The sequence below is a fragment of the Aethalodelphis obliquidens genome, unplaced genomic scaffold, assembly GCF_003676395.1.
Source record: "Aethalodelphis obliquidens isolate GAN/ISIS:26980383/991018 unplaced genomic scaffold, ASM367639v1 scaffold82, whole genome shotgun sequence".
Lineage (NCBI taxonomy): Eukaryota > Metazoa > Chordata > Mammalia > Artiodactyla > Delphinidae > Aethalodelphis > Aethalodelphis obliquidens.
The window spans coordinates 3,912,631-3,934,907 of record NW_020838026.1 but is presented as its reverse complement, the minus strand read 5'-3'; the positions used below and the strand labels follow the sequence as shown (position 1 = coordinate 3,934,907).

At 42.0% G+C, this 22,277-nt stretch overlaps 1 long non-coding RNA gene across 1 annotated transcript in view; it reads left to right on the top strand.

The window, feature by feature from the left end:
- Positions 1-22,277, top strand: part of LOC113612810 (uncharacterized) — a 68,022-nt gene that overhangs the window by 32,923 nt on the left and 12,822 nt on the right. The window contains exon 4 of the long non-coding RNA XR_003429976.1: positions 3,531-3,605. This is a non-coding gene — a long non-coding RNA (uncharacterized LOC113612810). The remainder of the gene's footprint in view (positions 1-3,530; positions 3,606-22,277) is intronic.

The following is a 22,277-nucleotide window of genomic DNA, read 5'->3' as shown; positions in this document are numbered from 1 at the left end:
CCCCTGCATCAGCAGGCGGACTCTCAACCACTGCGCCACCAGGGAAGCCCTTCATTTATCTTTGAAGGCAAGTTTTGCCAGCTATAGAATTCTTGGTTGACAGGTTTATCTTTCAGTACTTTAAAGATTTTATCTCATGTCTTTCTGGCCTCCAGGGTTTGTTGTGAAAAATTGGCTGATATTGTTATTGAAAATCCCTAGTACGTGATGATGATTTACTTTTCTCTTGCTGCTTTTAAGACTCTCTCTTTATCTTTGGACAGTTTGTTTATATGTCTTGGTTGGGTCTTTTTGAGTTTATCCTATTTGGAGTCCATCAGGCTTCTTACAGTTGTCGGTTTATTTATTTCATCAAAGTTGAGATATTTTGCCATTATTTCTTCAAATAATCTCCACCCCCCTCTTGTCTCTTCTGGGACTCTCATAATGGGTATGTTGGTATACTTCATGATCCCTTAGTTCACTTTTCTTCATTGTTTTTGTTTCTGCACCTCAGACTCTATGATTTTGATTGTCTTATTTTCAAGCTTGCTGATTCTTTCTTCTCTTTGCTCACATCTGCTGTTGAATCCCTCCAGTGAAATTTTCATTTCAATTATTGTAATTTTCAGCTCCACAATTTCTGTTTGGTTCCTTTTTATAATTTCTGTTGATACTCTCATTTTATCTATAAATGATTTTTCCTGGTTTCCATTAGTTCCTTATCCATGTTTTCCTTTAGGTCTTTGAGCATATTTAAGTTTTATCTAGTAAGTCTGATGTGTGGGCTTCCTCAGGAATGGTTTCTGTGAATTGATTTTGTTCCTTTGAATGTTTGCCCATTTCTGTCTATGCCTTGCAATCTTCTTTTGCTTAAAATTGGATATTTAACTACTATAATATGGTAACTCTGGGGACCTCCCTGGTGGTCCAGTGGTTAAGACTCCATGCTTCCACTGCAGGGGTGCAGGTTCAGTCCCTGGATGGGGAACTAATATCCCATATGTCAGGGGCATGGCCAAATATATATATATATGATGACTCTGGAAATCACATTCTTCCCCTTTCCCAGGGTTTGCTGGTTTTGTTGTTGTTATTGTTGTTGAAGGCTGTAATAGTCTGTTTGTTTTGAGTGATTTCCTAACTATTTTTGCAGAGGCTATTGCTGGTCACATGTGATCACTGAAGTCTCTGTTCCTTTAGCTCACATTCAGCTCAAAATCAGATGTTTTGATAGAAATTTTCTTGAGTGCCAGGAACTCTTCCAGTGTTTGCAGATTGGCTCTGTACTAGGGCATTCCTTCAGTACTTAGCTAGGCTAGTTCTGAGGCTAGCAATCAGTCAGGTAAAATCTTAAGGTCTTCTCAGCAATTTTCTGAGCACGCATCTTGCCTGGGTGTGCATATGGCTTCCTAAATCCCCCCATATTTTTGACTGCTTTCAAATGTCCTAGATTCCCAGTCTTACCCCAGATTGTCCTCTGCACCTTAGAAGGTCTATTGTATGTTTCCACCTATAATTTCTTGCTCCAGGAGTCTGTGGGGCTATTGTCATTTGCAAGTTTTATGAGTAGTGTCCACCTCTTTTACCACCTGATTTCTGAGTTAGACATAACAGAGACAGGCTCTTGTGTCAGTCCTTCAGGTATCCACCGGACAGTTTAAATGTACACAATAATTTGCAAATAATTTCTGCTCTGCTTCTTCTAGTTTGAGGAATGATACTGGAAACCAGGTTGCCACCACTTCAAGACCAAAACCACTGCCATGCTGGGGAAGGGTGGAGTAAATGTAACTAAAAATGCCACAGAACTTTCCTGCTGTTTTGAAGATGGCTTTTTCTTTTCTTTTCTTTTTTTACATTTATTTTATCTTTGGCTGCATTGGGTCTTCGTTGCTGCATGTGCGCTTTCTCTAGTTGCGGCGATCAGGGGCTACTTTTTCTTGCGGTGCACGGGCTTCTCACTGTGGTGGCTTCTCTTATTGCAGAGCATGGGCTCTAGGCCCGCGGGCTTCAGTAGTTGTAGCTCCCAGGCTCTAGAGCGCAGGCTCAGTAGTTGTGGCGCATGGGCTTAGTTGCTCCGCGGCATGTGGGATCTTCCCAGACCAGGGCTTGAACCCGTGTCCCCTGCATTGGCAGGCGGATTCTTAACCACTGTGCCACCAGGGAAGCCCCAAGATGGCTTTTTCTTGATTGGGTATTTGTTTGGTGGCTCAAAACTTTGAGTGTTTTCCAGAGCTCCAGTAAGATTGGTTCAGACAGTTTCTGCCTTTCTAAAAAACATTTCTGTTGGGGAATGAAAACTTGGAGCTTCCTAGGCTGCCATTTTGCTGAAGTCTTTTCTTTAACCTAGTTTTGCCTTCACTTGGACTTTCACCAAAGAGCATCAGAGCACTTGGCATATAACCTAAGTGAAGGTGTGTGTAGTTACTAAAAAATGGTGGAGCAAAGACGCTCTGAGCCACTGTAAGGAGGCTTGGAACAGGAACTTGCTTGGAGAGTTGAAATTTTATAGATGAGGAATCCACTAGGTTATTGGATGACAGTTGAGAACAGATAAGCTTATGAAATGAACTTCTGTCCAGGTAGTAAATTGCTCAGGGAGTTGGTGCTTGCTGACAGTGTGGGACAGCTGCAGTTACATGCTACAAATGGTTGGGTCTGATTTCTGGATGCATATTAATTCCAGCTCATGAAGGGTCTTGAGCGATGCCAAAAATGACCAAGTAGAAGAAAATGTGAAGATAATGATATGGCTGGTTCTAGTGCTGAATTAGATCCTCCCCTCAGAGCTCAGAGAATCTAATTCAATTCATTCCTAATGGTAGCTGTCATATCAGCTTGTCCTAACCCTGACTGTGGTTCACAGCTCTATCTCAGAAGTGACTTGGGAGGAAAGCATTTAGTAATTGTCTTCACCTCTCCATTTCTTCACTCTTTCTCCTATCATTAGTATCCCCTGCCTCTCCTCTCCTTTTTCTTCTCTGCCTACTTGTCCTCCTTTGCCTCCTACTACCTCAGTGAAAATATGTTCCAATCTGCTAAATGAATTCACATTAAAGTGCACATAGCCAAAAGACTCGAGTGTAAACCTGTCCAGGGGCTGTTTGCATTTTAACAGAAGTCTGTATAACATTTCTAATTGTGAAGCTCTAAATATTAGCTGTTCCATAGGAAGGAGAATTCTTAGAGGACCTGGTTCTAACTCAGAATGTTTTTGAGGTATACTCTACTCCAGATAGTATAAAGAAATTCCCAATTATAAAGGGACTTTAGAAAATCAAATTTCTCCTCGCAATATGAAAAGACACTCTGAGGCTGATTTGAATGTGACATCATTGGATAATGAGCTTTTATACCTTTCCAGCCAAAGATACCAAGGATAAAGCCAAAACTTTGATCATATTGAGAAGTCAGGTCAGGGAGATTTTCACCTTGCTACAGGAAAAGAAAGTCTGATGAGGAGGAATAAAACAGATCTAATTTAGAATCTTAACTGTTTTAGAAGATAGTAAGCAGCCTCCATACATTAATATGGCCTTTCTTCCCAGTCATCACCAGAAAATCTTCAGGATACAATACACAAAGAGAGGAGCTGCCAGTGCTGGAAGGACGGGTCCCAGAAGGTAAGAGCAAAGAGTGGGAAGCACGTTAACACTGATTGAATTTAACCTCTACCAACCTCTGTTTCTTCCTCTGTAATGTGGGAACAGTAATATCTATTGAAGAGGGTTAGAACTCTTTTGACTGCAAATTATAAGAAGCCATATTGAACACATGAACGTAAGTTAAAAATAAAAAAAGGAATTTGTAGGCTTTTATTCCTGGTTGTCCAAGGGCATTGGCTTTGGAGCAAGGCTGGATCCAAAGACCCAAATGATGCCTTTAAAACTTTTTGGCTCTCCATTTCTTAGCTCTGCTTCTTTTTATTTGGCTTTTTCTCAGATAGTTTTAATTTATGTGTCAGTTAAGAAGATCTAAAGAACGTATCTCCCAGCTTAACAATTCCAACAGAAAATCTTTTTCAAATATCATTCCCAAGGAAGATTATATTGCCTTGCTCAGGTCAGATGTCCAAACCCTAGCCTATTACCATGGGTTGGGATTTTTGGATTGGCCAGCCTAGGTCGCATATATAACACAGTATTTGGCCAGTGTACCATAATTGACCGTCTCTCCAGGATCACATTGCATGAAGGGGGAGTTCCCTAAAGGATTCAAGAGACAGAGGATGGGAAAGTATGCTGGGCATGAAAATATGGTAGCTATTATAATCTACCAAACCTACCACTATAGGTTAAAGAATCAAATGAGCAGACACAGGGAAGCTGTTTATGAACTATAATCATAATTAAAACATCATTCAAATAATGATAAATACCACGTTCATTAAAATCGAGAAAGCCACATCATATAACGGCGGCTTTACAAACCAGTGGGAAAAGACGGACCATTCAACACCTCCTGTGAGATAACTGGATGGAAACACTGCATGTAGGAGCCGCACCTCCCACCATACACTAGCATATCCTCTAAATGGATTAAAGATTTAAACATAAAAGTGAAACCATAAAAGTGTCAGAAGAAAACATGGTAAAACTCTTATAATCTTGGAATGGGGAAGGTCTTCCTAACCGTTACTTAATATTCTGAACTCATAAATAATATGACTGATAAATAAAACTATATCAGAATGAAACCTTTGCATGATGAAAAACATCATTTGAAAAAAAAAGGCAGAAAACAAATAGAATAAAAGGCAGTGGGGTGTTGGAGATGGCCTGCACTGGCTCACAGGAGCTGATTATTAAATTTTAGAAATTTTGCAAGCTGGTTGTCAACCACAGCCATTATTTAAAATTAAGTTATATAAACTTATAATTAAATAAAGAATGAAACAAAGGTAATATATGCTCAAAGACTCATCACTCTAATTGTTTAACTACACTTTGCTATCATCCATGCTCTTGGAGTGGTTTACATCTGTTGTGTCTGTATCATGGAGATATTACATAATGGCCTGGTGTTGCACGTTTCTCCCCAACTCCACATTTAGTGATATGTTGGTAGCTTGAAATTGGCTGTGGTGGGAATATTTACATCATGGAACTTGGCAAATGCTATAAACCAGGATTTATTTTCCCCAGAGACCATTACTAAACACTAACCAACACACCACTGGAAAAAAATTTTGAAACTCACATTACAGAGAAAGGGCTAACCTCCCTATATGTAATGTGCTTCTTATAAGCCAAGTATACAAAGACGATTAACCTAACAGAAACATAAGAAAGGTATGAAGTATCCATTCATAGAAATAAAGAGGTGCTCTGTGTCACAAGAGAAATGCAAATAAAAAACATACTGAGGTATTATTTTTTACTTACTAGATTAGCAAAATTCTAAGTTTGATAAAACTCTGTTGGCAAGGTGGTGGGGAGACAGACTTTTTTTTTTTTTTTACATTGCTGGTGAGGACTTAAATTTATATAACCCCTTTGGAAGGCAATTTGGCAATATGTATATAAAATTACCAAGACATAAACTATTTGACCTAGCAATCCTATCTCTGGGAATTTATACTATTATATGGTATAGAGTGCTTTTGTTTTTTAATAGCAAAAGACTGGAAACAACACAAGTGTCCATCCACATGGGCTGGTTTAATAAACTGTGGAACATTTAAACAGTAGAATTGACTGGAACTGTAAAAAAAAAAAAAAAAAAAAATTGAAGACACCAAATTGAACTTGAAGAATCTCCAACTTATATCTTTCCCTTCCATTTTATTGAGAAACAACTGACATAACATTGTATTAGTTTAAGATGTACAACATAATTATTTGATGTACATATGTATTGCAAAATGATCACTACAATAGGTTTAGTTAACATCCATCACCTGACATAGTTACAATTATTTTTTCCTGTGATGGGAACTTTTAAGATCTACTCTCTTAGCAACTTTCCGATGTACAATACAGTATTGTTAACCATAGTCACCATGCTATATGTTCTATCTCTAGAACTTACTTATCTTAGAACTAGAAGTTTGTACCTTTTGACTGCCTTCACCCCAGTTTCTCCCTCCTGCCCCCAGCCTCTAGCAACCACCAACCTCTTCTCTGTTTCTATGAGTACGATTTTTTTTTTTAGATTTCCCATGTAAATGAGATCATGCAGTATTTGTCTTTCCTGTCTGACTCATTTCACTTAGCATGATGCCCTCAAGGTCCATCCATGTTATCACAAATGGCAGAATTTCCTTCTTTTTTATGGTAGAATAATATTCTATTGTATAAATATACCACATTACCCATTCATCAACTTATATTATTGAATGAAAAAAAGCAAGGTTAATATCAGAGTAGATACTATGTTATCTTTTGCATAATAAAATAAAAATATAGTTATATTTGATTTGCATAAACGAAGTCTGGAAGGAAAGTAATAAAAATGGTTACAGGACATGGTTGCTGGGTGGGAACCAGTCAGGCAGAGAATAGGGTAAGAACAAGGCCTTGTGTTACCTTTTTACACTAAAATGAATGTTGAACTATGTCAACATACTACCTTTTTACAAAATTAAATGACAGGAAACAAATAAAAACTTCATTGAAGAGCGCTTGACATTCAATAAGAAGTTACTGAGTGGCTATTATGTGGCAGGCACTGTTCTAGGAGCTGCACCCAGAAGGTAGCACCATTTCATGTAAGTTGTGATGTGAAGCCAAAGACTTCGTGATTGTCCTCAGCCACATAAACCACTCTTCAGATGCCACATCTTCCCTTATGTCCGTCCAACGGTTTTCTCTTGTCCCATTAGTTTCATATCCATGACCTCAACAGCGTCAAACTATCCCCAGGCCATTCAGGTCTAGCAACAATTTAATGATTGTGTTCTTTTCCGTGTAGATTCTCTGTTTTCACGTCTTGGTCATCTTTCTTTTTTTTTTAAACTTATTTTATTGAAGTAGAGTTGATTTGCAATGCTGTGGTAGTTTCTGCTGTACAGCAAATTGATGCAGTTACATACATATATTCTTTTGCATGTTCTTTTCCATTATGGTTTGTTATAGGATATTGAATATAGTTCCCTGTGCTATACAGTAGGACCTTACTGTTTATTCATCCTATATATAGGACATCTTTCTTCTTGACTGTGTTGTTTAATGTACTCAGTGGAATATGACATTTTAAAAGTTCAGGTCTTTACTTTTGTGGACAGTGAACAAAATAGACAGAAATCCCAGTGACTTTACATTCTAGTTGTGATCAGGGAAGGGCTTTCTGAGGAGGTGATGCTGAGCACAGACATGAGAGATATGAGGGAGTGTGCCTTGTCAGTATCTGGGGTTATGCTTGTCCGTTCACAATAATTACCATTATCGCTGCCCTCAAGGAGACTGCAAAACGTTACATGTGCACATGCCCACCCACACACACACACACACACGTGCTCATATTTACCATTATTTATGAGCACAGTAACGCTGCCAAACCATGTAATGGCTGTGTCCTGTCAATGCCGTAATATCTGGTAATGACGATGGGTTTGAATGGAACGAACCTCTTTTTGTCTCTTGCTCTGGCCCCAGTAAGCAAGGACACGGTCCACATTTGCTAAGCCTCTGGCTTAGATTGAGGGGTAGACCTCTGATCGTGGGGGCTTAATTCTCTTTCCAAATGAAGCTAAATGTTCCACAAAGTTAAAGCCTTGACCTTTTAATATCATATCCTACCAACCAGAGTAAATAACACCCTCGAAAAGAAAGACATCCGAGATATGAAAACACATCAGAGAACATACAGAGAAAAACAAAACATTAAATTATTACTAGACCTTAAGGGCCATGGGGGATATTTTTACCATGCTGAGGTCATAGGTATGAGCCTGGATTGGATGAGAGACAACTGTTGGGTGGAATTTGAAGAGTGGTTCATGCATGTTTGAAGATACAAATTCTTTAGCTTTACATAACAACTTAACATAAGCTGGTGCCTGTTTCCTGTAGTACTTGTGCTCTCTTTTACCCCAGCTCCTACTGCATTTTTTCCCTTTTTTATAATTGTTTACTAGGTGGTGAGACCCTTAGAGGGGAGTACTGTGCATATTTCCTTCACATCCCCAGCACCTAGCACAGCCAGCCCTGACATTTAGAAGCTTTTAATAGGTGTTTGTTGAAAGACTGATAGAGACATGCCCTGTGAAGCAAGACACTGGATAACATTGTAGATATGGCTTTGGCCTGGGGGATTTGGAGTCCAAAGGCCTGCTTTGTTTTCCAGTTAGGTGGGCTGATATACTGCTGGGTGTTTTGGTAGCTGTTAAGATGTCTTGCTCCCATTTAGCTTGTGCTCTGCACGCACAAGCAAGGCAGCTGGCTCAGCACCGCCATCTGTGACAGTTCTCAGGTCCCTGCCAGCCGGGTAGGCTCTCCCATCAATCTGTCCCAGAGTCTCCCACACTCTGTGATCCGACAGTAATTCAATCCTCTTCCACAGATTTCTCTGATCTCCCTCCCTGCCTTCTCCTCACCTCTTTCCCTTGCTGTCTGAGCTGCAGACTTCGGCAGCCATGTGGACTAAAGCAAAAGTGAGTTCATCCACAGAGCATGTGCCTGGGCAGCCAAGTCCTCCAGGTTTGAATAAAATGACCCAATCTATTTGGCATTCCCTGGGCAGTCACATAGGGACATGTCCATTCTGGGATGTCCCTCAGCAGGGCAGATGCTGCCTCAGCCAGACTGGCCAAGAATCCTTGAGTGGGGTTCCTGGTGAGAGGCACAGGAGATCAAAGCCCACCTCCCTCCCACCCCCATTCTACCAACACTGATTTTGCCTTAATAATGAGTTCGCAACAGGAATTTCGGTTCCCAATTCCACCTGGATTCTTCCCAAATAGAAATCCTTCACCTGGTCTATAGCTGCAAATTTAAAAGCCTCCAAATTGTGGCTTTCATGAACAACAGACTACTTTATTTCTAAGGGGTAAAGAATTGGCCCTGACTAATGAGTTATAGTCTGATGTACAATGCCCTCTGATTGTGTATTATATATTAGCACTCTGGACTTGAAAGAGACAATTGTGTAATGTTTGCCCATTAATTGAGAATAATCATCTCAGCTGCACAGTACTGCATACCAACCAAGCGTGTCATTCTTACATCCAACAGCTTTTAATTGTTGTGTTGCCCTTTAACGGCAACCTTTCTCAGAGTTTGGAGAACAAAAACAGAGACCTACCTAAATATCAGCTCCTTCTCACCCTGAGAGAAAAGAATCTATTTAGATGGAAAGGATTTGAGTTGTCTAATCCCCAGGGAGTGATCATGCCTTAGCAATTTCCATTATCCATCAAGTCTAAATGCTAAGGCCATGGGATTGCTTCTTCCTAATAAAGTTAGAAAATGTATCAGACAAGAAAGGGGCTTACATGATTATACAGTAAGTTGAAGACTAAAATAGAAGAAGTGCCTGAAAACTCATTGTCAGAACCCTTTTGAATGCAAGTAACAGAAAATTTAACTCAAACTGTCTTAAGTGAAAAAAAGTTGTTGGCTCACGTAACTGAAAATTCCCAGGATGGAATTGCTTCAGCATGTCTCGATTCCAGGGCTCCAGGTTCCTTTGAGCTTTGGTCCCATGTTCCCCATATCTCAGCCTTTCTCTCCTCTGTTGCTGCGTTCTCAGGTGGGCCCTCCCTTCCTCTGGCAAGCGGGCAGCTGGCAGCTCAGCTCCAGGCTCACAGCTCTAGTGAAAAGTCCCAAGGTGGAATTTCACTGGACCAACTTGGGTCATACTCCTTATTCAGAACCAGTCATGGCGGCCAGGGGGAAAGGAGTATGCTGATTGGCCAGGCCTTGATCACACTCAGCCTTGGAGGTGAAGGGCAGGGTCAGATCCATCAACCTGAACTACATGAACTGGCACTAAAAGGTGGTGATGATTCTCTAAGAAAAAACCATCACTGCTACCAGAAAAATGGGACTGAATGCTGAACAAACGAGAACTGAGGCACCATCCCTTCATCTCAACCTCACGGATGAATGTTTTGCAGGTTGGAAATGTAAGCCTCACATCTTCCACCAGAAGCCTGTCCATAAAAAAGATGACCGTTTACCAAGTGCTGGACATTGTACAGGGTGTTTTACATGAATCCTCTCGTTGAATCCTTGTGGCTACCCTACCAGGGAGGTATGACTAACCCCCTTTTCTTAAGGGCCTGGAGGCACAGGGAGATTAAGTGGCACACCCTAAGCCCACAACTATTAAAGGGTGAGTGATTATGGAGCTCTGGCCTAACTCCAAAGCCCATGCTTATTCTCCTTTTGTGTGTTTCCCAAACTTGCCCATTTACAAGACTTCTGGAGTGGTTATCAAAATGAAAATACAGGTTCCAGGCACCCACCCACATCCCACTCTGAGATTCTGATTTGGTAAGTCTGGGCTAAAGTCTGGGAGTCTCTTTTGTTAACAAGCGCGCTCAGGGACTCTTATGATCAGACTCACAGGTAAAACCTGCACGTGGCTGCTGCCACCGCCAGCCCCTCTTCCTGTCTCTCCCTTTCCCCGCAGAGGCTCTGCGCGGACCGCTTTAGCTGCTGGTCATGTTCAGTCCACATCTCCAAAGATGGGGTGCATAAGAGGTTCCACTGGTGTATGGGAGGCAATATTTTTCCTTTTTCTTCAATTTCTATTTAACTTTTATCTAAAAAGAAAGAAATCCAGCTTTACTAAAATTTGATATCCAAATTGGCACTGGCATTCTCCTTCCATCATGAGCCCTGGGCTATCCATGCTACCTGAGGGGCCTAAGAGGCGGGTGAGGGTTCCACGATGCACAGGGAGAATGGTGCCCCACATTTGTTTGCCTCCCAGCGACTGAGACCTTATTGTACCTAAGTGGAATTATAGGTTATATTACCCAGTCTCCTGTACCCCAAAGTCACCCCAAAGTCGGGCCCAGGTGGTTTTGGAGACAAGTTTTACAAAGTCATCAACAAACATATAATCCTTATATTATACCTGTTTCAGATGATAGAAAAGGGGGACAGCTCCCCAGATCTTTTTATGAAGTTAGTATAACTTCGATACCAAAGCTGACAAGGACAAGATAATTATCTATTAACCACACTTAAGAATGTAGATGCAAGATTCCTAGGTAAAATATTAGCAAATTTAATTCAGCAACATAATAAAGATAATAAGTACCTCACATGAGTAGGATCCATGGAATACAGTTGTGCAGTGTCCTTATTTGCCTCCCGCTCTTGTCCTTGTAAGCTGAATTGTGGACCAATTCTTCCTTGCCACTGAATAAATGAAAACTCATTCACTTTTTTGGCCACTCCAACTAAAAAGTCCTTTGATCGTGAGAAATGGTCTCAGTTTATGAATTAAGATATATAGTCCCAGGTAATAGTCAAAACTTCCAGCATCACCAAGTTGAAGCTTATCTTCATCCCCAGCCTGAGTCTGCAACAGGTGGAAAGCTTGCAATGGGAATAGACAGCACGGTATGTGTGCCATCTGTTTCCTCGACTAGGTTTTCTCCTCCTCCCCTTGCACTCATTAGGTGGTCTCTGGCTCCTCTAGAATTGAAGCAGGGAAAGAAAGGGGAGCAAAGGGAAAGGTCCTACTGGCCCAGCCCCGTTATGAGCAGGTCAGATCACCTGGGACTGGGCGGAGTTTTAAAGCTGACTTTTTCTATCCGGAAGGTCTTCTGTGGACGTTTTGGGGCACCTGCTGTTTCTGGGAATCTCTCGTCTCCCATGTCATTCATATGGGAGAGTGCATCTTTTCCACCGGGTTACTTAGCTTACCATCAGCTCTAGTTCTTTATAGAAGCTGGCCCTCTTACATGGGTCTAAGATGATCCCACAAAGGCAAGTCTTTCCTATGGCCCACAACTGGCTCAGGGGAAATACCTCCACACTTCACTCAGATAAATTCTGGGGATGTGGGATCTCCCTAATACCTCCCTTTGCTCCGTCATCAGAGCAGCTACCAGCCAGATTTCTCAGATGTTAGACACAGTCTACACTGTCCTTCAGGCTCCGGGAGACTCTGTGGAGGAGCAAGGGGCCAAGAACTGAGATTCCATTTCAAAAAAGAAGAGGTGGAAGTGAGAGAGTGGCGTGGACATATACACACTACCAAATGTAAAATAGATAGCTAGTGGGAAGCAGCCGCATAGCACAGGGAGATCAGCTCGGTGCTTTGTGACCACCTAGAGAGGTGGGATAGGGAGGGTGGGATGGAGACACAAGAGGGAGGAGATATGGGGATGTATGTATTCGTATAGCTGATTCAGTTTGTTATACAGCAGAAACTAACACACCATTGTAAAGCAATTATACTCCATAAAGATGTTAAAAAAAAAAAAGAGAGGAGGTGGGACTTGTTCTATGAGATATGAAGGCTTATTTTAAAATAAAAGTCTTCGAAATTCGGACATAGTGGGATGGCACAAGAATTGGAAAATGAATCAATGGAACAGGATAGGAAGCCCAGAAACACACTCACACATATGTGGACCCAATATGTAATAAATGTAGAATTATAAATAAATGGGAAGACAAAGACCGTTCAATAAATGGTGCTTGGAAAATTGATTATGTGTGTGGAAAAACACAAAGTTGGATCCCTCTCTTACATCACAGGTGGGTTAAAACCCTACAAGTAAAAAAAAAAAAAAAAAAAACTTTAAACTTTTATAAGAAAATGCAGGTCTTTATGACCTTGTGTATAGAAAGATTTCTTAGGCTTTACACCAAAACCTTGAACTGTATAGGAAAAACTAAGGACAACATTTTATTACATCATATTACAAAAAACTTTCTGCAGAAACAAAAGATACCAAAAACAAAGTAAAAAGACGAATTGCAGACATTTGGGAAAAGATATTTAAAATGCAAAATCTAACAAAGAAAATAGTATCCAGAATATAGAAAGCACCCCGGCGAGCCAATAACGATGATGATGATGATGATGATGGCTGGGCACTGTCCTAAGCACTCGAGATGTATTAACTCATTTAATCTTTACTATGCCCCTACAAGACAGGTGTTTATCACCCCCACTTTACAGATGAAGAAACGAGCACAGAAAGGGCTAAATAGTGTGCCTAACATCACTGATAGTTAAGTGATAGAGCTGAGCTTGAGCCTAGGAGTCTGGCTTCAGTTCCTATGGTCTTAACTACTGTGCTCTCAAACGCAATAGAAACAACCACGCAAGGAGCTGACACACCTCACTAGCAGTCACAGAAGTGAAAATTAAGATGCCAAGGAGAAATCACTTCGCAAATTAAAAAGTCTGATAATACCAAGTTTGAGTGAGATTGTAGGAAGAAAGTGGGAACTTTTGTACACTGCTGGTGGAAGTATCAATTTGCACAACCATTCTGGAGAGCAATTAGCAGTATCTAGGAAATCTGAAGGTGCTCATACCCGAAGACTGAGCAGTTTCACATCTAGAAATATACCCTAGAGAAATTCTCATGCTATGCACAGTGAGGTGTGATGGAGAATATCCACTGCAGTATTGTTTGTAATAGCAAAATTTGAAAACCAAAGAATTCATCAACAGGAACAGAACTGTGGTATATTTATACCAGGAAAGAAAACGCAGCAGTTAATATGACCTGGCAATATATCTACCAATATGGGTAAATATAAAAAATGTAGTATAGTGTGGAAAACACTGGTTGAAATAAGATACACACAGTGTAATACCATCTTATAAGATTTAAGTATCTGCAAGACAATGCCATTCAATATGTATGTATACAAAATATGTAGTAAAAGAATAAAAACTTAAACAAGAAGGATAAATAACACATTCATGGTAGTATTTACCTCCAATGGAAAAAAAAAAGGGCAGTGAGATGCAAGAGATGTCCACACAGAAAGTCTCAATTATGTTTGCAAAGCTTAATTAAATAAAAATCCTGACATGGGTCTCTAAATACCATTTCCCATGGTGAAATGGCTGATTCCAGGTCTGGGACAAGAAATCTACATGGTGAGCCATGGACCACTTGTTTTGCAAGGAAACTCTCCCAGACTATTAGAGGTCATGTCAAAACAACACAGGAACCACTTTAAAGGGGCCCTTATTGGCCAAGATAGGGCAATTTCTGCATCAAAAAGAATAATAACTTCAATGGATTAAAACCCATCAAATACATAAAAAACATGAGTTCATAATGAAACCAAAAAAATCACAAACAACCTAATAGCCTTGCCATTGGAAGTTGCTAGGGTAATATTTTTTTATTCTGAAAATGAATAAATAATGAGAAAGTATTTTATCTTTTCTATGCCATATATTATGGGGTAACTAAATCTTTCATACAAGTAGGTCCTATAATAGGAGAATTCCAACCAATAAATGCAGAAGGAATGATAGAATTTTTAAAAATGCACTATTTTCCACCTCTAAAGAGATAATTGATCTAGGCAACTTCCATTAATGAGGCTAAAACTATTAGCTGAAATGTCAGTGGGGAGCATTATGATGGAAGGGTCAGGCTGACACCACCTACACCCTGTGATCAACCTTAGCCTCCCTAAAAGTGGGACAACACAAACATTATATGTGGTGATGCAACAGGAAGTATCTCTATAACGTTTCTTGCCTAAAAAACTGATCCTGATTTTAATCAAGTCATTAGAACTGCTGTTAATTTATAGGAAATACGGGGGATGGAAGAACTACTTAAATGACAAGGATACAATTGGCTAAATCCAAAAGGTGGGACATTCTGTGGGAGAAATGACCCAGTCTGTCCAACTAATAATGCATTATGCTGCAACAAAAATGGCATTAGAGAAAAAGGGAGGGTGAGTTATTATCGGACAAAATAGACTCAGAAGAGATAACCAAATGCATCGTGAGGCCCTTGTTTGGATCCTGATGGAAACAAATCCACAGTAAAAAGACTGGGAAAATCAAGGAAATATGCATAGGGATTGGTAGGAGAGGACTTTAAGGAATTATTGTTATTTTTGATAAGTGTGATGAAGGCTCAGTGATTATGTTTTAAAATATGCCCTCAACGTTAGAAGAGTGTACTGGGACTCCCCCGGTCATCCAGTGGTCAAGTCCGCGCTTCCAATGCAGGGGACTTGGCCAAAAAAAAAAAGAGCGTAACATGGTGAGACACCTTTCGAATGGTCTTTTACCCCAACCCTTCAAGGAAGCTTAGTGAACTGCAGAAACAAGTCAGGTACTTCAAGGTCTGTGTGATGTGGGAGCCCAAGAAGAGAATGGAATGAAACCGGAGAGGAGCAGTTGGGCCCTCTGGGGAGGGGAGTGCTGGAGCCGAGCGCTAGAATGCCACACCAGGGTTTGTAAGGTCAGCACGGCCCACAGCCCAGACTGGGGCTCCAGTGGCGTCGCCGCAGCCAGAGGAAGGGCACGGCGTCCGGGGACTGAGCTGCCGGGAGGAAGCAGCCCACGAGGAAGGTTCTTGTTACCGCTGAGAACTGAGCCTGAAGTGAGCATCACGGTTCCCACTCCAGGCTGATGTGGCTTGAGGACATGTGGCTGATGCGTGGAGCGTAGATCTGGCATCTCACATACAAGCACAACAGTCCCAGTCCAGGAAAACCCATCTTACGGCTGGGGACATAGAGGCACAGAACCGTTTAGCTTTTTATCTCTTAGAAAGGCCAGGTGAGAACTACCTTCTGATTCCAGGCTGCGGCACTAACCCCCAACTGCCTGTAAATCTTTCTGATTTTCTGCACCCCTTTGTCTAACATGCAGAAAGACTGTCAAAGGAGGTGCAGGCCTCAGCCCAAAGGGTGTTAATAACTACTATCTTCTTTCTGAGCTTTTATCAGGAACTGCTGTTCACAAATCATACCGTGAGAACGTTTGCCAGAGATTTCTCAGGAGCAGGCTTAACTCTTCCTGCTGTAGCAGAACTAGCCTGTTTAGTGATCTTTTCCCTTCTTGGAGCCTGGGGCCTCTACCAAGCCAGGTCCACCCTGTCCCTGGTAGCTGGTGCTCTGCTCTTGTGATCTGATGCCTGCTTCCCGGTGGAGCCCAGGGGGTTGGAATGCTTCTGGGGCAGTTTGCCAGCAGCAAGAAGAAAAAGCTTGTCCTGAGAGTTTCCATTCATGGGCTCTGAACCAAGTCCAGGGAACCATCTACCAAGGAGGTCCTGGTAGCGTTGTGGCCAGGAGAGACAGGAACACTTGCAGACAGTTGTTCTCCCGGCCCTGCCTGCTGATGGAGGCGTCTGTGATTGGCTGATTTCTCACATTCTGCACAATTAGGCTGCTTCTTTTGATAAAATTCCCTCCTCACCGTATCCATAGACTCTAATCTGGGAATTACTTTTTTTTTTTTTTGGCTGAGCTGCTTGGCTTGCGGGATCTCCGTTCCTCGACCAGGGCTTGAACTCAGGTCACGGCAGTAAAAGTGCTGAGTCCTAACCATTGGACCACCAGGGGATTCTCTGGGAATTACTTTTGATCCTGAAAAACTTTTGCTTTTTGGATGTATTTAGACCCTGTCTGCCCTGTTTACATCTTCCTATTATAAGTGCTCATCTGTACCCTCTATGAAGGCATGGGACTAAAAAAAGGGGTTAATGAGAAGGGAATAAAAAGAACTAGGGTATCTTTTCTGGTCTTCTTGAAGAGAATCCCATGACATATATGCCAGAGATTAAAAAATAGAGGCTAATATTGAGCAGAATGGCCTAGAATAAAGAGCCTTGCATTGGGCAATATGATTTCCATAAGCATTTGGTCTACACTGGCCTCGGTTACTTTGTCTGTAAAATGAGGCTAATAATAATTAACCTAAGTAATGGTAAGAGGTTCAACCTGATGAGCATCTGGAGTGACTTTCCTTTTCCTTAAGTCTGGGAAATACTGACAATCCATCCCATTCATTCAATTATTTATATTGCTTTATATCCTCATTCATTCATACATTCCTTCACTCAACAAGTATTCATGGAGGACGTATTATATGAAATTAACAATGCATGGTACTATGGGAGATAAGATAAAAGTTTGTGTCCCCAGGAATTTCCATTTTAATTGGAGAGCAAAGATGTACATGGAAAACTGTAATACAGAGTATGCCAAATACAGTAAGAAAGGTGCCAAGTGCTATGAGAGTTCAGAAAAAGAGAAATTGCTTCCAGGAGGAAATTTCAGGGAAGATTCAATGAAGGATGATGTGGTTAGACTGAATCTTGAAGAATAAATCAAATTTGAGTAGGCAGATATGGGGGAAAATAGTCCAGAGGCCCTGCAAAGGCTTGAACAAAGATCTGGGGGTGGAAATGTGTGGGATATGTTTGGGAAACTATAAATTACCTAGAAAAAAAACTGGAAACTGTCGAAGATATTTGAGTGGAAGACCAATTAGAAGACAGCTGCTGCAGGTCAAGGGACAGTTAGTGAGCATTTAGCTCAAGGGGCAGGGGAGAGAAGGGGATGTGAGGACTGGCTGGGGAAGGGATTACTGTGGGGATGGAAAGGAAGGGATGGAGGTGAGGGAGGCTGGAGGGAAGGATCCTCACATCTGCTTCTTTTCCTCAAGGTTGGTGGTCACCTCCCCAAACCTGACTGTCCCTCTACTTTTTTATTAGAATAGTACTGGCTTTAATACCCAATTATCCATTCAGAGCAAGTCAGAGTTTGGACAAACAGCGATACTGTTTGGCTGTGATCTTCATCTTGGAGGTGATCTGTGCTTTGCCTAGGTGTCACTTTGCCCTAAAAGTCAGTGAAGGAGTCGGCAACAGGTATTGAGGCCTCACATCTCCTTCTCCGCCCCCTTGACTCCAGACGCTCACTAACTGTCCCTTCAACTATGGCAGTTGTCTCCTAATTGGTTTCCCACTCACAAAGCTTCAACAGTTTCCTTTTTTTTTAGATGATTTATAGTTTCCCAACTATACAAAATATATTTGTATATACTTTCAGTAAGAGTTTATTGAATATCTCTGATGTTTAAGGTGATGTGGGGAGAGGGCGATTATGTCTCACCCACAGGAGTTTACAAACTAGTGTGGGGGGGGAGCTGTGTATGTAAATAATCAGACAAAACGAGGTGCGTGAAAAGTGCCATGAGCTGAGCACCAGTTCCAAAGAGGCAGCGTTCAGTCCTGGTAACCTGGGAGAGCATTAGGCCGACAAAATGAAATATGGGTCTGTCTATAAATGCCCAAGGGTGGGGAACCCGAGAGGAGTGGGAGGCTGGCGGTTGGCACTGCAAGTCCACAAAAGCAGCGGGTTTCGTCAGGGTACACTGCCGACCGGTGGTAACTCTGGGAGCCTTCAAACTCCATTTAGCCATTTCCCACACAACCAACCATGCTGACTTCTGCAATCTGCTTTCCTCTGGGTGGAAATTGGCTTAGTCTCGGTTGTAGGGCATGCCTAAGGCATGGCGGCATGAAGTCAGCGCAAACTACGTGGGCTCCCAATGCAAGGATTTCAACAAGACTGGAGTTGGACAATGGAGCTGATGCAGATGGGACAGGTGGTGCCCCCAGGGCCCTTCATGTTGCTTTCAGAGTCCATGTGGTTTGTTCAAAATCCCACCTACTGCTTTCTCCAAGACCAGTTTTCCACACTCTGAGAGTGGATTTCTCTTTGTGGTCTGTTATGCCACTGTGTGGTTTCCCCTACTGTATTCTCTTTTGTGGTTGCAGGGCAAACCCTTTCTTGCCTGCTGCTTCCAGGAATGTGTGGTGTGTATCTCAGCGTGCTATACCAGAGGGTTTTATTTCACCTCCCTTGAATGGAATGGTAGTCATCCAGCAGGCCTGGGTGCACATATAAATAGACGGACACGTAAGCCTGCGTTTCATATCCAGAACATAAACCAGCCACCACCGCGCGCTACACGGTCATGTTTTGATGAAAGACTGCTGACAGCACCACAGACCATGCCGTGGGGCCCAGCGAACCACCTAATCCCAACTGCTTTATCCCAGGCATCGATGGGGCACATTTCTCTGCCAGGAACAACTTCTTTCCAGCCACCAGCAGCTCTCAGTTTCTTTGGCTTTTCCTGCTTCAGCTGCCCGTTACTGGTGACCCTCAGTCAGAGAGGCCAGGGTGAACACGGAAGACTGAAATGTACAGCTAATCCCCCCATTTTTTTTTTCCAGGCAGAAAATTTAGACCCATTTGCCTGTGAAGCCCTTTGACTCTGGAACTCATGTCAAAAGGGCCCATTGAAAGCTTAGCATTTCCACATCTCCTGCCTAACTTTCTCCAGCGTACAACAGGGGAGTGTCCCGTCCTAGACTCTGCAGGATTAAGTATGAATTCCTGCCATTCAGATTCTATACAGTATGGTCCCAAACTACCTTTCCCATTCTATAACCACTATGTCCTTACTTTAGCCTCTGTTTGAGTCTTGTCCGCTTTCCGTTTTCCAAGGCCACTTATATCACTATGCCATTGTAATGGTCCCCTCCCCTGGAACAGTCCCCCCTCTCGCTGCCTGTTGAAAGCATTTCTGTCCTCTAAGGCTGAGTTTCATTCCGAGACCTCCATGACCACTCCCACTGGTGTCTTTCTCTCCAGAGCGTGCATTGTTTCTACTCTTTACTCAATGAGTCATTACATTACTTATGATAGATTCTTTGTAGTCTTGTACACTGATTAGAACTGACATTTTTCACATTGGAATTCTAGATTCTAGTCTCCTCTAGAGTGGAATCCCCATGAGGTCAGGGTTCGTGCATTATCTTCCCTGTAACTCCTACGGTGTTAAGTGCTGTATCTACAAGAGGAGCCAGGAAGTGCTTGTTGATTGAATGAATCCACTCTCGAAAAATCAGAGCTTTGGCAGTGTCTGTGAGTGAATCCAGTGACCTTTCAAGGACATTCTCTGGCTAAGCAGCGAAAAATTGGAATATGAGGTAATAATTAAAGTTATTCTCAGGTCCAGAAGGGAGCTCAGAGACTATCCCTCCACTGAAGTGCCCTGGAGCCATCTAGAATGTCAGCTTAACTCAGCTTCCACGCTGGGTTGCTTCCACAGTTTTGGGTTTCTTGGCATTCTAGTCTATGGATTCAGAAGACCTGATTTTTACAATTGTCATCCCTCAATAACCTTCATATATTTATTCAGTAAATACTTGATTTGAATTAAACTGGGAGCAGTTCTAACCTTTTTCTAGATATTGTGGAGAATGGGTCTGGGATGTTTGAGTAAGATGTAAGTGCTTTTTATACAACATTTGAGTTTTGAACCATGCCTTTGGAATTCCGTAAGTACCTGAAGTGTCTAGTCAGTGATTGCAGCACTTGTTCTTTAAATAGTGGATTTGACTTTTGTGAACCTCTAAATATAATTTTTAGATAAATCTGATTAATAAAATGGAGACTCAAATATGGTAATATTTTAGCAAAAATAAGGAATAAAAAAAATTAGAAAAAAAACCCCCATGATTTTTACATGTGGCTTATAAAAGGGCTTTGAAGGTGATTCCAAAAGAAAACTTTCAGAAATGTATTAAATTATGGAAGCATTACTGTAATAAGAATAGCTTTCACTTACTGAGCATTTGTTGTGAGTCATTAAGCACTTGATATTCAAAATCTCATTTAATCCTAAAAGCAACCTGATGAAGAGGGATTTTATTAGCTCCATTTCAGAGGCATGGAAACTGAAGGTTAAAATAGTTAACCTGGATTTGAACGCCAAAGTCAATGTACCACTGTGACGACCATCTTGAAGGACAAACACTGATTGCATATGAAAGGTGGAGTATTTCCTGCCATATCAGTAAAGAAAGTATGTCACAGTCATCACCAATTGCAGCCACCACTGCAATGGATGTGAGCTGGAGAGCCCTGAGGGAACTCAGGAAGGAAAGGATACCTGCCATCTAGCAGCCACCAGGCTGCAGCCACTCCCCACGGTGCACCCTGAGGAGACTCGGGATGAGAAAGTGCAGGATACTGGCCCCAGAGAGCTGAGGTGCACATCAAAGGAATGATTTCAGTGAGCACAGACTCTTGCATCTTCCCATCCATAGAAAAGCGCTAAATTCCTTAACTTGGGATATCTGGTTTTCTTTCATTAAAAATAATCTTTTGGGGACTTCCCTGGTGGCGCAGTGGTTAAGACTCTGCACTCCCAATGCAGGGGGCCCAGGCTCGGTCCCTGGCCAGGGATTCACTCACAGACACTAGATCCCACATGCATGCCGTAACTAGGAGTTCGCATGCCACAGCTAAGGAGCCCGTCTGCCGCAACTAAGACCCAGCACAACCAAATAAATATTAAAAAAATAATAATAATCTTTTGATGTTCTGGCTCCCTGTCCTTTGTTGCAAAACTTCTGTTGATATATAACCTGGCTCCCACCTCGCCTCTTTGGAGCAGTTTTCTCAGGGTTACTTGAGATGTTGCCTCCCGGGCCTGAAGTCCTAAAAATTCCCGCCGAATAAAACATAACTCTCAACTTTTAGGTTGTGAATAATTTTTTAGGTCCACAGATATGTTCAACTTCTCATGTTTAAGGCAACTTAGGGCTGGTCATTGCCCCCTGCTCATAGCATATTTGGGTCGTTTTTAATGACAACTTTCTAGCAGATGGCGGTAAACTGTCTTGAGCAAGGTGGGTGGGGAGTGGTTCCTGATTCACAGTTGCTCAAAAATGGTTCTCAGTGCTCTCTGGTCACATGTAGAAGGCGGGGACCGTAACCTGGAGAAATTAAAAATCTTGAGCAGCTTCTAGATGAGCCATCTTGGAACTGACAAATGAGGGTTCTTATTACTTAGGGTCTGAAGTAATATCTCACTTGCCCGTTGTCATGGTACTGCCCTTCTTCTGTATTTGGAGTGAACTGTAATCTCCTAATCTTCTTAGTTATTAACGTAATTTAATGGAACAAGAAGTGTGTTGAGAATCTCCTATGCAGAAGAAGCTATGATAGTTCCTTTACAGGAGGAATGAGGATGGGGAATGGTGGGGCATGGAGAGACCTGGTGGAGGTGGGCATTCGAGGGGAGATGCAGGAATGAATGCGTGGCTGGATCTTACTTTATCAACCGCAGAGGAGACTGAACTATCAGGACCGTACCTACGTATTATGACGGTGGGGTTGGAGGCAGGATAGAAACAAGAATCCTTTGGGAACCTAAGGGGGAGAGGAGTTTATTCGGTCTGGGAGAGCTGGAGAAGCCTTCACGGAGGATGGGCCATTTGAGCTGACTCTTGAAGGACGGGCAGGCCCCTGACAGAAGGAGAAGGAAGGAACAGGAGCAAGAAAACATGAGGTGAAAGCGGTGTAGCT